This window comes from Epinephelus lanceolatus, chromosome 7, assembly GCF_041903045.1.
Source record: "Epinephelus lanceolatus isolate andai-2023 chromosome 7, ASM4190304v1, whole genome shotgun sequence".
Classification (NCBI taxonomy): domain Eukaryota; kingdom Metazoa; phylum Chordata; class Actinopteri; order Perciformes; family Serranidae; genus Epinephelus; species Epinephelus lanceolatus.
The window spans coordinates 42405886-42423453 of NC_135740.1; the positions used below are offsets into that span (position 1 = coordinate 42405886).

At 41.5% G+C, this 17568-nt stretch overlaps 1 long non-coding RNA gene across 4 annotated transcripts; it reads left to right on the forward strand.

The window, feature by feature from the left end:
• The first annotated feature begins 872 nt into the window (after positions 1–872).
• On the forward strand, positions 873–16728 carry LOC117261502 (uncharacterized). Of its 4 annotated transcripts, none has more exons than XR_013491893.1 (4): positions 873–956; positions 1233–1314; positions 10429–10678; positions 16446–16728. It is a non-coding gene; the product is annotated as an uncharacterized LOC117261502 (long non-coding RNA). The 4 variants fall into 4 exon arrangements; XR_004502044.2 differs by having other exon boundaries at positions 10460–10678; XR_004502043.2 differs by lacking the exon at positions 873–956 and having other exon boundaries at positions 1165–1314.
• Positions 16729–17568: the final 840 nt, after the last annotated feature.

Consider the following 17568-nt stretch of genomic DNA (forward strand, 5'->3'; position numbering starts at 1 on the left):
TGGGTGCGACTCTTGTGCCTGTTCTGCGCCATTTTTTCAAGGGCAGGGGGGCAGGTTGCGTCTGAGGTTGCTGAGCGACCGTAACCAGCACGGTATCATCGCCTGCTTACCAGAAATCCTGAGTGCAGAGCTGATCTTCTCCCAGACGCCGTCTTCTGAGTGTGTCAGGCCAAAAATATTTTTTGTGGGACAGATGTAAAGCTCTGGCAGCCCTGCACTTCATATTTACCGCAGACTGATACTCACAGAAGAAGGAAAAGATATCTGCCGGCTGTGATTGGTTGTTGATTGACGCTGCTGCGTTCCAAAAGTTGTGCAGTCGTCACGTCCTGAAAAGACGACTTTCAAATGTTAGTTCACAGTTGAGAAAAATACAAAAACCAGTGTCCTTCCCACTTCCCACCTCCAGCAGCCTCAGCAGTACATTTCATGTTGAAGTTTGGGGAGGTGCTGGGAGACCAGAAGATGTCAGAAGGAAGGGCAGTGTGTCATTTTTTTATGACTGCGTAAATATAAAGTACAATGCTGCTGCAGAGTCCCCCTGGATAAATAAAGGTTAGAACATAATAACACACTCAGGCGCTCAGTGAAGGATCCACAGAGCTTCAAACGACCTTAACAGAAACTTTACGGCCCGATGATGTGGTGCAGTTTATATTTAGGCAGAGTCCCTCATGCTCTCACACATATCAGATGATTGTTGTCTTTAAATTTGGCGTGACACACAGACACACTGGGATGCACAAACACATGCACGCTACACACACCCTTATCATTCTCATCTTACAGCCTGACCTGTCACTCTTCATTAGCTGCCTTAATGTGTGTTACATTATACGGAGAGTGAGCGCAGCTGAGCGGCATCTCAGTGAGAATATGGAGGAAACTAAATACAGTCTGGGCTTAATGTTGTTATGTTATTTGATATCACTGAATGAATATTCAAAATAACTGCGGTGAGTCACTTATTTTACTTTTACTTGCTGCAGTGTGATGTATTGTTTGTTTTGACCTCAGTTCAGAGAAATCTGATTTGAAGCTGACCTGAATTCCACTTTAAAGCTTCACTGTGTTTGATCGCCTGAGACCGATAAGGTTACAGCCAGTCTTTCATAAATAGCATTGGCAGGGATGTACAGTCTGCTGTCGGACTGTTGTTGTTTACCCATTAGCTGTAAGACAGATCATAACAGCTTACATCAGGACAGTATAAACAGCTTGCATCTCTGCAGGCACAATTACGACAGCGGTGCACCACTCCAAAACTGTAGGGGCGCCAAATTGCACAAACATCATTTCTGGCTTCGAGGCTTGGTAAGTAGAAACAAAATGCTATGTTTACTTTGTTTCATTACTTCTAATTTATCTCTTTATTTTCATTGTACATTGATTTTCTACAACTTTATCAATGTTTGTTTGTGATGTAGCTGACAGCACTGACTCTCTTAGTGTCGCATGGTTCCCTTGTCAAAAAGCCATTTCCATTAGATTTTGGATCATTGCAAAGAGCTCTGTGGCAAACAAAAGTTTAGGATACTTATGCGGGATTTATACTTGTGCAGCAGACCCTATGCCATAGTCTACACACCTGGCCTACGCCTTTGTGAGCATTTATACTTGTGCAGTGGTGTGTCACTCTGCAGTAACACTTCTAGAACACTAGTCTGTGGTAGAGTTTCTGTGAAGTGCTGTAAAGTTCAGTTGATTCAAAACACACATTAAACACACATTAAACATGGCTTAATAGAGACAATTTCAAACACAAGAACACAAATCAGCTTCACTATAACTCGCAGCATTCACAGACAAAACACTTGTCTTTATCTGGACACATCTTCCCCACAAATACAACATGCTAACATCATTAGCACAAGTCTATGGCATTTTACATTGTATAAATTAGCCTAGCAACTAGCGGACTTTTCCTCTACTCATATGAAACCAGGGACAACAGCAACATTTAACAAAGGTAACATTACAAAATATGGCTCCATTACAACTCACAAGGTTTACTGACAAAACAACTGTTTTATACTAAACACGTTTTCCAAGCAAATATAACATGCTAACGTTATTAGCACAAGCCTATGACATTTTACATTGTATAAATTAGCCTAGTGACTAGCAGAGATTTCCTCTGTTCATATGAAGCCAGAATAAATCACACACAGGACTTAAAATGCTGTTTTTGTGGAGGCTTTATTGTCTTCACAATTTATTGTTTCTTATCTGTGAAATTAAAGTCAATAAAAGCTTTGTTTCCACTGAGGGAAATGGTTTCAGCTCACAGAAACAGACAGGCAGTCTGCATTGCCGCAATGTGTAGTTACATTTCTGGGCAGGTGTATGCCAGGCTTTGGCGTAGGGTGCGTAGGTACGGTGTCGATTCAACGCAGAAGTAAAAATTTCGCCTTACTCGTTTTTTTCCAGCAAGATAATCTTCGCAAATGAACATCTCTTTTACGATTTTTGAAGTGTTAATGCCATCACCAAAAGTAAAAAGCTCACATTAGACTATAAACAAACTACACTGCAGCTGCATGACTTAATATTGTCACCACAATGAGGCTGTAAAGCTACATTCAGCGTGATGACGCCCTGTAGTGTCATTTAGCCAATTGTTAGCAACTGACCTAAAGGCTTCAGAATTCATAAGTGGGGTATTTACTGACAAATTTTATGTCGTAGAACAGAACACAAAAGTCTCTTAAGCTTGTGTTAACCACAGACCTTTTTTAAGACATCCAACCAAAAACCCATCGACTTTGAGATGAGGGAATTGGGAGCGCTAAATGCTAACCCTGGGTTCCGGGACTGGGTGTTGGGACTCATTTCTGCAGCACTGTATATAAGGCATTGTGGGTTTCTAAAGATGTCCAACAGATCCATCCTAAGTCCCGCTCACCTTACTTATTGTTGCTTGATTGGACAACTCTAACAAAAAGAAAGATAATGATGCTGGGTGCAAAAGTGCTAATTAGATTGTTTCTGGGCTTCAGGCAACATGGCTGCAAGAAGATTAATCATTAACTGCAAATTAACTGTGTTGGAGACATGTCTCTTCGGTATAGCAACTCATACTCGTACACTCAGTTCATATCAGACATGAAGCTAGCAGATAAAAAGAGCGACAAATTAGGAATAAACATTAAATTTGTACTCATCAGCGTCGCCAGACAGATTTTACTGGGGCACGTGCCCCAGTATTGATCTGCAGTGCCCCAGTAAAAATTTCACCAGTAAAAAATTCACTTCAGAGTTTTAACTCCACATAGCATACACAGTGCGGACATGGCTACTTAATATGGTAATTCATTCATGCGCTACTCCATTCACTCCTCATACACAGTGCGCACATGGCTATGGGCCCGAACGACGTATAGTGCGTCCAAATTCACACCTGTTCTTCTCTATTGATTTTCTCCGCAACCGTGCGTCATAGCACATAGAAGCCACACATATCACGTGAAACAGCAGAATTGTAGCTTTCCGACAAGACCAAGCACTTGTCGGTAGTCCAATGTTTTCACAGCGAAAAAAAAATGATGAAGTTACACTAAAATGATGTATAACAGAGCTTTCATACAGCTCTGCACACACATTACTCTTGGATGGATTACTCTCGAATGCTGGCTCGCACAGAAATGCCACACATATCACATGCTTACGAGCTTTCCAGTGATACCACACACATCATTGTGCTGTCATCCCATCATGCTATAAATCCAGATTAATTGTCTACAACATAAAAACCTGACGAATTTCTTTACAATCCATTATACAGATCTTGTTATCAGTCACTTCATATAGTGAGGAATATGTATCTTACCACGTCTTAGGCCTGCGTGTGTTTCTCCCTGTTTATCCACATTTGTAGTCCGGCTTTCAAGATGCAAGTATCTCCATATTGTCCAGTTGACACTCGTCAAACTTTGTATGACAAGACCAGCCACTTCACCTTTGCGCACCCAGACAACTGCAGCCTAATGCATGCTGACAGGGCCGTAGTCACCATATACATTGAGGGGGACACGTGCCCCCCCACCAATGCCCAAAATGTCTCCCCAATATATAACTGAAACTGAAAAACAAATATTATCTTGGAGGACATCATTGCACTTGGTTGACTATTTTTCTATGATCGTAGATGTAAATATTGCATGTTTCTTTCAGATAAAACACATTTTTGACTTGTGAATGAGTCAATGGAATTTCTTGCAATAATGAAAAAATACTGGCAATCATGTCCGCCTGGCACAAACCACATGTTTTGGACAACTGTGAAGTAACAGAATGTCCCACCATCATGGTTCTTACATTGTTTTGTCACCAGGAAAATGGCTAAAAATATCCGGTTTTGTCACCAGAAAAATGACTAAAAATATCTGTTTTTGTTGCCCCAAATTCGATTTTGCAAGTGCACAAGTAGGCCAAATACATCAGTTCATTCAGGTGGTTAATTAAAGATCCAGTCAACGACATAATCTGATCTGATTGTATAGTTTAAAGCACTATTTAAGCTTTTTTATTATAAATAGGTGCTAAAAAATTTTTTGCTCGCGCTTTGCACGCTCGCATGCATTCTCTGTGCCCCAGATGTGCCCCAGTACAGTCTTAAGTCCAGTGACGCCCCTGTTTGTACTGCATATAGTGTTGTATTCTTTTAAATCTGGTTTTATCCATCCAAAACAAAGTTAAGGGATCCAATGGAGAGACGACCACGCACACCTAGGAGACCAGAAGTGTGTACCAATTTGTTCCGTTGAGGCAGCTTGTAGTGGGGTATCTTCTGTTAAAAAATATCTTTGGTATGACTAAAAGGTGGAAATGTAAAGCCAAAAGTTAAAGAATGGTGGTTAAAAACTGAAATTGAACTCAAAAAGCTATCACTGGCACATGCTGATATTATAATGAAGATATGATTATATTTGATTTGATCTCTTCTCATCAGTCTCTCTGGATAAGCTGAATGCCTGAAACTTAAAAATGTTGATAGAGATCGTGTTTTTGACCCATTTCTGTCTGCATGTCCTCCAGCGGAAAATCTCTGAAACATTTTAACAGGAAACTTGCAGAAAGGTTTGTCATGGGGCGACAAAGAACTGATTAACTTCTAGGGAAAATCTGACACGTGGAACTGACACGTCTTGACACTTTCATAGTGTATCAGTGCAGTGAGTGTCATCTAATTCAACTTGCATCTATTTCATGTCAATCTTAAAGTCTCTTTTTATGCCAAATCTTCCCCTCTCTCACTCTGCAGCTCTGCGTCTCCCTTTTGCACATTTTAGCACTGTCAGTGGCTGTGCTGGGGACATGTGACCTCTGACCTTTGACCTTATATTACCGACCCCTCATTCTGCGTACATAAAATATAGAAATGTAACTGTGGACTGAGGACTGTGTTAAGTGCTGTAAAGTTCAGTTCAAATCAAACTTTATAGTTGATCCAAAACACACATTAAACATTGCTTAATAGAGACAATTTCAAACACAAGTACATAAATTGGCTTCACTATAGAGGGAATCGCCTTTTTGTTTACAAATACTTCCGGGTAGAAAACCAGCAGAGTTTAGCTACATATATGTATATATATATATATATATATATATATATATATATATATATATATATATACATACGTAGCTAAACTCTGCTGGTGCTCACGTCACTATATCACCGTTTAGGCTAATCTGATGTTTGTAAAGCCTATAAACACAATGATTGAACAAACATTACTATTTCTGCGTGCACGTTTTGTAATTAACAACATATCGTAGATTAGCTGGGCTAACCGTTAGCTGTTAGCTATTGGCGGTGTCTGTAATAACTCAGTAACTCAATAAACAGTCCGTGAAAAAAATATTTTTTCCAGCAGATGTCTTAGTTACAACATGATTGAGCTAGCAAAGCAGTTTTGTGTTGCTATGTGTGGTATTTATTCAGTTTTGGGAAATCACGATGTCTAGAAAGCATCAGTGGCTGCAGCTGACAGGGACCGCTAACAGCAGCAGCAAAGCTAACATCAGGACGTCATCTCCTCCCAATGTCGGATACGACATGAAACTACTCCAGTTAGCTCAATCATGTTGTAACTAAGACATCGGCTGGAAAAATATTTTTTTCACGGACTGTTTATTGAGTTACTGAGTTATTACAGACACCACTAAGCTAACGGTTAGCCCAGCTAATCTACGATAACCATGTTATTAATTACAAAACATGCATACAGAAATAGTAATGTTTGTTCAATCATTGTGTTCATAGACTTTACAAACATCAGATTAGTCTAAACGGTGATATAGTGACGTGAAAAATGTGATATTGATATATGTATGATACATATACATATATATATATATATATATATATATAACGTTATGTATAGCTAAACTCTGCTGGTTTTCTACCCGGAAGTATTTGTAAACAACAAGGCGATTCCCTCTATAAATCGCAGAACTGACAGATAAACACTGGACACATTTCCCCCACCAATACAACATGCTAACGTTATTAGCACAAGCCTATGGCAGTATTGTATAAATTATCCTAGCGTCTAGCGATCTTTTCCTCTTCTCATATAAAACCAGGGACAACAGCAACATTTAACAAAGGTAACGGCACTCAGTGTGGCTCCATTACAACTCACAACATTCACCGACAAAACAACTGTCTTATCCTAAAACACGTTTTCCAAGCAAATACAACATGCTAACGTTATTAGCGCCAGCCTATGGCATTTTACATGGTGTACATTAGCTTAGCGACGAGCGGAGATTCCTCTGCTCATATGAAGCCAGGATAAATCACACACACACAACTTAAAATGCTATTTTAGTGGAGGCTTTATTGTCTTCACAATTTATTGTTTCTTATCTGTGAAATTAAAGTAAATTAAAGCATTGTTTCCACTGAGGGAAATGGTTTCAGCTTACAGAAACAGACAGGAGGTCTGTGTCACCGCAACGCTGAGCGTGAGGGTGGGCGAGTTCAACTTTCTGTCAACAACGGGGGTGTTTTGAAAACAACCCCATTTTCACAGGTAACTTAGCCTGTCCCCCCACCGCAGGAAATAATGGATTAATCCTGGAAAGCTGTTGATGTAGCACTTTTCTCCTTATGAAAGTAACACAGCGATTATTTGACCAATGAGAATTTGGTCGAACGAGAGCATAGCGACCAAATAATCGACTAGTCGACCAGGAGACTACAGCCCTACAAGTGTCGTTCTCCTTTGAAAGATTGGCATATACACCCAACCATCCACCCTTTCCGTCTTCCTATTAGGTTTCACTGCAATAACAGCCTCATCTCTTCCTCTTGTTTTTCTGGCGAGGGCAGTCTCCCATGATTTGTTACCTGTAATCTTTGACACATGAGGCTGCAAACACACAAGAAGACAATAACTAGAGTTAAGACCTTTCGTCACCTCGCTCTGTCTTTCCCTTAGTCTCCATCCCCTTATTTCCTAGAAAGAGCTAAATCCCGCTGTGACCTTGCTCTGCTCGACTCACCTCCGATGTCCACCTCGCTGAGCTGTAAAAAAAAACGAAATAAAAAAGGATAAGTGGCTATCTGTCTTAGAGGAAGATGGGGAGATACAGTAAAGGAGATGGAGGTGGAGTAAAAATTGGGCAGAGAAGAAAAGATGTTTTGGAAATGTGGAACAGGAGGCAATTGCATGGAGGCAAAGGACGAAGGTGATAAAGAAAGAGTAGGAATATAGGGATTAATAAGTGTAGGAGAAAGAAGAAAGGATGGGTGGAAAAAGGGAAAGGGGGAGGTAGATGAGAAAGAAGAGGAGGTGGGGAAATCAAGGGGGGTAAGGGTAGTTGAAGGACTCTGTTTAAAGAGTAAAATGAGGCAGAAGGAGGAGAAAATGACAGGGCGGCAGGAGATAAAGGAGAAAGAAAAGGAGAAAGAGGAGGTCACGGTTATCACTAAAGCTATAAAGACCCTGTCAATGTAAAGACGGGCGGACGGAGGGCAGGAGAGAAGAAAGAGGGAAAAAAGCGAGGCAGCAGGGTGGAAGGCGAGAAGAAAGGGCAGAGGAGCACGGTAAAGGATTCCACTATATCAATATGAAAGAGTGAAGGAGACGGAGAGAGCTTAAGTGATTTTGTCAATAAGATGTTCTCCTGCTGGCCTTGACTCACAGCTGCCTCTCAGACTCCCTCTGAGATCGTTTTTTATCCCTTAACCAGCAACAGATAAATGACACGTTTCACTGGTAGAAGAGAAGAGGTCAAACCATTTTACTGCATATAACATGCATATAAAACCAGTCCACATTTATGTCCTTGTCTCTGCAGTGGATACAGTCTGTTCTCCAAAGAGCTTGGAAAAATGTCAGTGGGTAATTCCAAAACATCAAGGGGAAACGCAGCAGGACAAGAACTAAAATAAGGCAGCGAAAGTCCGAGTGGGGCTGGTGGGAGGGGTGGTGGATGGGTCCAACAAACACTGATCTTCACCCTGGAGAGTGGTGTTCATATCCCTTAAGTCTATAAAGCCAATCCCTGTTCTTTTCCTAAACCCAACCACATGCTTTTGTTGTTGAAGGAAAAAAACATCAATTCGCAGTGTTGCACCGACGCAGTGCGTTTATTTTGAAAGAGACTGCATGTAAACAGTAAATTCTCTGTGAAAACATAAGTGCATTTTGAAAGAAGACAGGCTGAACTTGACTCTATGTCCCAGAACGTCAACAACCAACACACCCAGGGTACCTTGCATGTTGTACCTGAACGTGGAAAGTCCATGACCAAATTTCGATATGTGACGAGGTCAGAGTGAAAATGTGTTGAGGATGCAGTGACGGATGGTGCCCCTTGCAAAATAGTGTCAGGTGAAACACAGTGACAAAGCTAACTGTTAGCATCACATGGCTAACGTTACCTAACAGTTATTAACAGGTTAAACGAGTCGTTTCAGTAGCAATGTGACTGTTTAACAGCTCAGTGTCGATGTCAGCCCTACTGCTGTGTTTGCTCATGCTAACCGGTGTTACCTCTCTGAGTGACAGGCTTATAGCCACAAACTACATCCAGTAAATCAGACCGGTGAATTACGTTCAGCAGATGGCAGTCGGCATGCCCCCAGTTTGGAGAAGCAGGCAGGAGTACCACCACGGTAGCTAAGCAGTGTACTGCTGGGGACGAGGCTGATGCAAAATGCATTATAGCCACCCAAGAGATATATTTTAGGCAATTGGACTTGCTTGAGTTTCTTGAAGACGTTTCAACTCATCAAAGAGGTTTCTTCAGTTCTAGAGCCATCAGCAGTAGCATCAGTTCAGTGACAAACATCTCCAAACATTCAGCTATGGTCCTCTGGTTGGTAACACTACACACCACACTGGACTCAGATGAAACAATGGTTTCCTACGACGATGCCAAAACAGACAGTAACACAAACAAACTCACTGATTAAGGCAGCAGCATGTTAAATGCCATGTTAAATTATTGTATTTCTCAATGGAGTCTGGCTTTATAGAGAGCACTGTGACAAATTCAGTCAGAAATCGCTGACTGACACCAAGGAAAGTGGGAAATATTCTAAATATGGCATCCATTATTTTTAGGTGGCTAAATGTTTTGCTACTGACCCTGCTACTGCTTCTCCAAACTGGGGGTGTGACGACTGACAACACCTGTATATAATACCTGGATTATGGTATCTCATACAACCCACTTCCAAAAAACCAAACTATCCCTTTAAAGCATAACTCCAGTTTTTTATTTCCGTGGCTTTGGTCGTGGCGTCTACCCTGTTATGAAAACATTGTTTAGTAAAGCAGCCACATGATGCCAAATCTCTTAGGATCAGATTATGATTCATCATTCTGTTATGAATTTAAGTCCTCGATTATAGAAATGCAAACGAGGAGGTCACAGCATACCTCAGTTGTTAGAGGATATTGGCGAATGGAGCACAATAATCACATCTGCAGTGTATGACTCATATGATGCATGCATTGAACACTGATAGGGACAATGAGCTGCGTAGTGTGTGTGTGTGTGTGTGTGTGTGTGTGTGAGACAGTGAGCCAGAGAATGTCTCTGTTTCATATCTAAGATTGCCCAGGGTACATGGTGTACATTACAAACTCAGTGGCTGTGGTGGAACTGATTTAGAATGCATTCACACACATACATACACACACACAAACACACACACACATACGTGCAAATGTACGCCAGCAAATTTAGTGCGCACTCCCACACAAACAGCCACAAAACTGCACATGCTTGTACAAAAGCAACTTTCACACATGCACTCACACACAGCCGGTGTCAGCGCAGGAGACAGATGCATGGTGACAGGGCCGCAGTACGCTGGATTAATACACTTAGTGTTCCACATGTCAAACTGCATCACTGCAATCATGAACATTTCAGGCATCTCTCTCTTTCTCTCTCAAACAGTCCCTCTCTCTGATTACTTCTCCCGCCGCAGCCAGCTGTCGAATCATCCCGCCATCCAGTCAACCAGTCAGTCACCTGCAGAACTACCCAGCAAGCCAGTGCACCACGACCATAGACTGTATACGTAATGGACGTAGCCATTATGACTTCACCCACTGGTTTGTGGACTCCTATTCTGAAGCCTTCAGTTTGCCATTCTGGTCGTCGCCATCTTGGTTTTCTGGAGCAAGAAGTGACCATGAATGAAAGGGTGAAGATAACCCTAACGCTAGCTGCTAGCTTAGTTAGCACAGTGCATTTACAGCTATGGTAATCAGTAATAATACTAATGCTAATGCTAATTTTCGCCAGTGAAAAACGGGCTTAAAACCATGAAGGGACTGTTCCTGACTTATGATGGGGAGGAGGTGGTGCACAACAGGGGAGGCAAATAATTTTTTAAGCACTGGGGAGGGACTTTTTTTTGGCTTAGGGAAGGAGCAAACAACTTTAAATGGTAGTATATTGTATTTATTTTAAATATCCCCTGAACCCCCAAACCCACCGGCAGGTTTGAAAGGCATATTTTCTTTACGAATAACCAAAACTACAGCCTTTAATGCAGCCAGAAACTGTAAATCCAAAAATTATCTTTTTGAAAAAATTTAATCCACATCATCAAAAATTGAAGTTATTCATGGTAGAGGGAGGGTCGTGCATTTTCCCCCAGTCACTCGGCTCAAGCAAAAATATTAGTAGCTTTGGGGAGGGTCAAGATTAAACAAAAAAAAAAAAAATTAAGTCACACCTTAGCCACACCCCATCTCTGATGAATAAAGAACACTCCCGTTAAAAAATGTACGTACTGGAAAAACTGAACATCCTTAGAGGGTCTTTCAGTACAACCAAACTTTAAACAAAACTTTTTAAAGCAATGAAATTAAAGTTAAAGGCGGATTTATACTTGTGTGTCTCTATGCAGAGCCTGCGGCGTAACCTACACCGTTGTGAGCATTTATACTTGTGTGGTGGTGTGTCTGTGTCACTCTGCTGTTACACCTCCAAGTCGGCAGTGGGGTTTCTGTGAAGTGCTGTAAAGTTTAGTTGATTCAAAACACACATTAAACACACATTAAACATGGCTTAATAGCAACAGTTTCAAACACAAGTACACAAATCAGCTTCACTATAACTCGCAGCATTCACAGACCAACACACCCCACAAATACAATATGCTAACGTTATTAGCACAAGCCTATGGCATTTTACAGTACATGTGTAAATTAGCCTAGGGAGTAGCAGAGATTTCCCCTACTCATATGAAGCCACGGACAACAGCAACATTTAACAAAGGTAAAATTACAGCTCACATGCTTCACTGACAAAACAACTGCCTTATAGACAACATGTTTTCCAAACAAATACAACATGCTAACGTTATTAGCACAAGCCTATGGTATTTTACATTGTATAAATTAGCCTAGCAACTATTTTAAAATATTAGTGTTAACATTGTAGCATATTGCACATATTATATTTGTACTTATACTCCTTATTTCTACCTCTATAATTCTCTTTGCTTGACATCAGAGCGACTTTAATGAACCGTGGATCAATACAGAATGTCTGATTGTGATCTTGATAATTTTTAACTGACACATAAAACTAATCAGCCAGTAAAACTAGTTCCCAACATGCCACTCAGACTACCAGATAGCCAACCAGCCAGATTAGCAATCGACCAGTCAGGGTAGCCATGGCAACAGCCCGGTGTGCTCCAAAAAGGACACAGACAGCAGAGCATACATGCTTTTTCATTTCTGTAATGCACTGGATGTGTGCACTTGTAGACATGCACAGTCCATGTGGTCGTCTGAACAGGATGTGCAGGTGTACGCTCGAGGACAAGTGCAGCTTCCAACATTTCTGTCGTGCAGACCCTTGCCGCCACATGGACGTGGATCGTGACCCAGTCTGATGGTCAAGAAGCCAACATACCAGTCCGAGAGCCAACTGGTAAGCCGGTCATTCAAGGTCGATAAACAGTCGAAGGTCGAGTCCATAAGAGGCCTGACATGTGGAGAATGCTGCTGCCATGATAGAAGATGTCATGTGAGAAGATCACAGGGGACCGCAGAGCATTTTGTGTACATGCGTGTTATCTCTCTGCTGCTACAGGCACAGGCGTGCTTATGTGTGCATGCAGAGGTGCAGATATGAGGTGTTGAGGAAGCTGGGGGTCAAGAGGAGAGCAAACAGCCACAGTAGCTGCATTCATTCTATTTTAGGATCCCCCTGCTGCTGTTTATGGCCACCATTCACCTCGTACCTTCGGTGGTTTAGCTTGGCTCTCTTCCCAAGAGGGCCACCACCGCCCTGATAATACACTCACATACTGAACCTGCAGTGATTTCTACTGATTGCTGAGACACTTTGTTGCTCCGGTGGCTCAAACTGCCTTGTATACACTGTGGAGAAACATTATTTTATCAGGAAACAACAGCAGGCTCAAGTTTGGGAAAATTGTTTTCCGACTGTAAGATTGCTGGGTTGAATACCAAGGTCTGTAACACTTCCTTCCTCCCTCGGTATCTATTGTTGAGTCGCCCTTGAATAGGACACAGAATCCCAGACTGCCTCGGCGTAGCTGTTAAGTGCCCACTGTACTGTCCTACTGCACTGGGTAGTAATAAAACTTTATTTTTATCGCACATTTCACACCGTGAAAGCAGCTGAAGGTTCTTCACAGGCAGCGCTACCACTGTGCGGCAGAGAAAACACAGCCAGAAGAAAAATATTAAGAGCAATTGATTGTCAGAATAAGCCAAGAGAAACTGCTTTACAGCTTCGCAGCAGCTTATTTGTTCGATACGCCTTCAGTATGAGGCAGACAGAGGAAGTGTCCCTCCTCATAAAGCTCCCTGAAATGTATCATGATGTGATCCAGACTATAAAAATTGAACAAACAGTAAAAAATCTGTTACTGAGCAGTGCTCCACATGAGGCCCTTCTCCCTGGTGTTGTTGGGTCATGGTCTGCCTATTTAAAATCAAATCAAGCCTCTGCAGGCTGTTGATTTACAGTACAGGCCTCATCATGAAATTTACATAAAAGCCTTTGCTTGTTACTTTGTGGCCTTGAGGTTAAAAATGCATTTATATGTATTTTAACATGTTAATTGCATTCCTTTCTCCATTTCAAGCAGGAAATTATTTCCATTAATGTAAGTATGCTGCATATTTGTGGTGATCCAGTCAACCTTCTATCAATTAAGTCTCATTTAAATCTTCACCTCAAGTCATTCCCAGTGTGACGACCCACTTGTAACTCTTTTTTATGTGTAAGCACATTAAACCACAGAAACATGAGACTTTTAGACCTACACATAGCAGTGCTGCACATTAGCTGCTCCAACTGACATCCTGAGAGAAAAGTGTGGCCTCTTCTCCGGAGCCTTTGTGCTCCACTGTCTCGCAGGTATCACTGGTATCGCAGCTACGCCTGAATCATGGGTTGTGGTTAACTGCTGCCGTAGTCCTGCCTGATGCTGACTACTACTGCTGTTACTATCACGCCTCGTTTCCACTTACGTATGTATACGGAGACGAGGCATCAAGAAGTCCATTAATTCCTATGTGAATCTCACATCCGATATCCGATGAGCCTGTGAAACTCCTCCTCACCTCTGTAATATTTCTGTCTGGAATTTGCCTTGTGAAACTGAACTTTAGCAGTGGATTTTGGAGGGACGTCTGTCTGTCCTCGAAGAGGGATCCCTCCTCAGTTGCTCTTCCTGAGGTTTCGACCATTTTTTTCCCTGTGAAAGGGTTTTTTGGGGAGTTTTTCATCCTCAGCTGTGAGGGTCTGCGACTGCAACTCAACCACATGTTGTGAATAACTACACACGGGTATACAGTAGTGGAACAGGAGGAGCCAGCTCAGTGGCCTAGTGGTAGAGTGTCCACCCTGAGACTAGGAGGTCGTGGATTCGATCCCCGGCCGGGTCATACCAAAGACTATAAAAATGTCACCCATTGCCTCCCTGGGTTGGAACTGGGGGGTTAGATTACCACATGATTGGTGGCACAGCTGCTGCTCACCACTCCCCCAGGGGATGGGTCAAATGCGGAGAACAAATTTCACACACTCAGGTGTGTCACAATCAGTGGAACTTTACTTTATTATAGACCTTTTTCACAACAGACATTTTGACATGTCATAGTAAGAAAATCACAGGTGTACACAGCTCATTATTTCCAGGAAGTTACTATATATAACTGTAATATTTCACAATAAATCATTATTATCACCTCACAGGCTTTTACTGTGATGTTTAACCAAATTCAGAACTTTACTGTGAAATTCATGCAGGTAGTTTTAGTTTAGTTTATTTAGTCCTTTGCAAGGAAATTCTTTTTTTTTTTTTACAGTCAGTGCAAAAACATTAAGAGACAAACGGGGGTTACATGACGTGGACAATAACATAGATATACAAACACACCACAGGCTGGAACATTGTCAGACAGATGTTATTCATACATTTAGGGCACTTACAGCTGCAGGAATGAAACTCTTGTTGAACTTGGCTTTTTGTGCAGAGGTAGCCTGTACCTATGGCCAGAGGGGAGGGGAATGAAGTATTGGTGGAGTGGTAAATATAGTAATTTTACTGATGCTAAATCACATTGATATGAGGAGTGTGAGTTTACAGTAAAATACAGTAATTCTGCTAAATCACAGTAATCAGATGTACATAACCTGTGACTATTAAATTCAGTAATTTACAGGAATGTACTGCTAAATCACAGTAATATGCAGGTATAACTACTGTGAGATCACAGTGTACAGCTGTCATTTCACAACAATTTACTGTAAAAGTTACACAGTACTTTACTGTAAAAGTGATCCAACTGATAGCCAGTAATTTACTGTAAATGTACAGTCAAATATTTACAACAACATTAATGATGGCTGCATTCCACTTAGAGGAGGCCTTGATATTATGCATTCTGGTAAGAAGAGCTTACTGGGACACTTAATGGAACTGAGTCATCATTAATGTTAGCAGTTTCACCTGTGCTTTTCCTACTGTAACAAAGTTAAAATGTCTGCTGTTGTGTGGTCATTACAGGTCTTTCCCAAACCACCGTCGACATTTTCTTCCTACGCACTTCCACTCTGTTTCAAATGGAGGGTCCGCCACATTAACTGGCATCCTAAACCAATTAGCTGGGAGTGAGAGTGGGTTATGTAGCCTTCCAACAGGGAGCCTGCATCTCTGCAGACTTACTCATCAGGTGCAACACCGTGTTGTGTTCATCAAGGAAGACGCTCCGTACGAATGTAGGCTTCATGCATCTACCCTCATATATGTAAACTACTCAAACTAAGACGGACAAAGAGAGACAAAAAAAAAAAACAAGCAGTTAATTAACATCAGAGTGAACAGCAAGAATATGTTTACAAAAAATTAAGAAGAAAAGAAAGAAAGAAGCTTGTGAGTAACTTTTATTTCAATTTATTTAGACTTTTTTAATGACAAAGGAATAATGTGCAAAAAGTCAGGTGAACAACAGCAGAACATACAGATCAAATAAAGAGATATATGACATGTTTAGTGGGAGTGGGGAGGGTCAGGAAGGCTCTATGCTTTACTCACTTTTTAAAGAGAAACCTGATGAGATACATGGACACAAGTACATAACACCTTGTGAGGTACAAAGCTGGCAGACACGAGAAGACACCGGCAAACTCCCAAAAAGAGGGTTATATTAACTTAGAAATGACGCTTACAATTTACAAAATATGTAACAAAGTTCTGGCTGATAAGAGGTAAACTAGCAGAAATGAAGTTCAACTTAAGTTCAATCAGGGAGACTATCTTTATGTTATATCCATTCCCAGTTCCCTCTCTATGCCACTGCTCCCTCCAGTCAGCTGACTATAGGCGTTCCCTCTCCTGGTTAGCCAGTCAAACTTTGCCACGATCTCCTTCAGACATTCATGTTTAAATCTCTCCTTCTCTCTGCTCCTGTCAGCTGTCATTTTCGGCAGAATCATCACACCCTCCTCTATCTCATTCACCTCCAGTCACCTCATCCAGACCCCAGAATGAGCTCATCCAAAGTCCACTCCTCTTTGCATCCAGATCCTCAGCTTCCTCTTCATCTCATCTCATCATCACCACCAGCATCTAGATTCTGCAACGTCTTTACCACCCTCCTGGAACAGATGACATCACGATGGGGTCTAAATGCCAATGATTCTTCACATTTCTCAAACCTGTGTGCACATGTAAATAAATATTCTTTTCTCTCGGAACGAGTCTCTCCTGATTGAACTTAATGCAGGCTGTGCTAATGTCACACCAACTGAATAAAACTAACCTAACAAAAACTAAACTGACCACAGAGGGAAACATACATATAATGGCAGGTCAGACCATTTTCAAAACAACTGGATAACACAGAGACAAACACTTCCAACTTAACAGGACATTTAGTCCATCAGTATACATATTTCATCAATCAACCAACCACAAAAGCACCAACACACTTATATAGTCTAAAGCTCTGGATCTTAACTGGTCCAACAATGTGGTCAAGACTTCTCCTCAGTCATTAGTTCAAGGCCCACACAGTTTAATATATTCAGCATCACACTAAGGTCATCACACTACCTGGCCATGTTGTTGAGCTAGTTTGCTGTCTCTGTCAAGTAACTGTCCATTAGTCACTCACTCTACAGCAGGAAACTGCACTTCAAAATAAAACCTCTGTGCTGAAAATTTACTGCACTTAAAAAATAAAGTGTTTTTTTTACAAACTTGACATGTTTACGAGTCACTTGCAGTCCATTCAGAAACCACTGGTTTAAAGAAATAAACAAAATCTCTGAATTAGATACCCCAATCCCCCCCCCCCCACCCCCCCCCCCACCCCAGGCACTTGGTACGTTCTGATTGGCACTTCCTGTATTTAAGAGCTCTGATTTATGTGGTGCGTCTTTTGCTCCTGTCTGTCAAGATGTCCCTCCAGCACCTTCTGCACTGACAACCCAAAGACAGAACGATTCAAGTCAAACTAAAGTGTGACTGGAAGTTAACCAAACATGCATGTGTCACAGAAACTCCTGGCAGCAACACTAAAACTGTGAGTATTA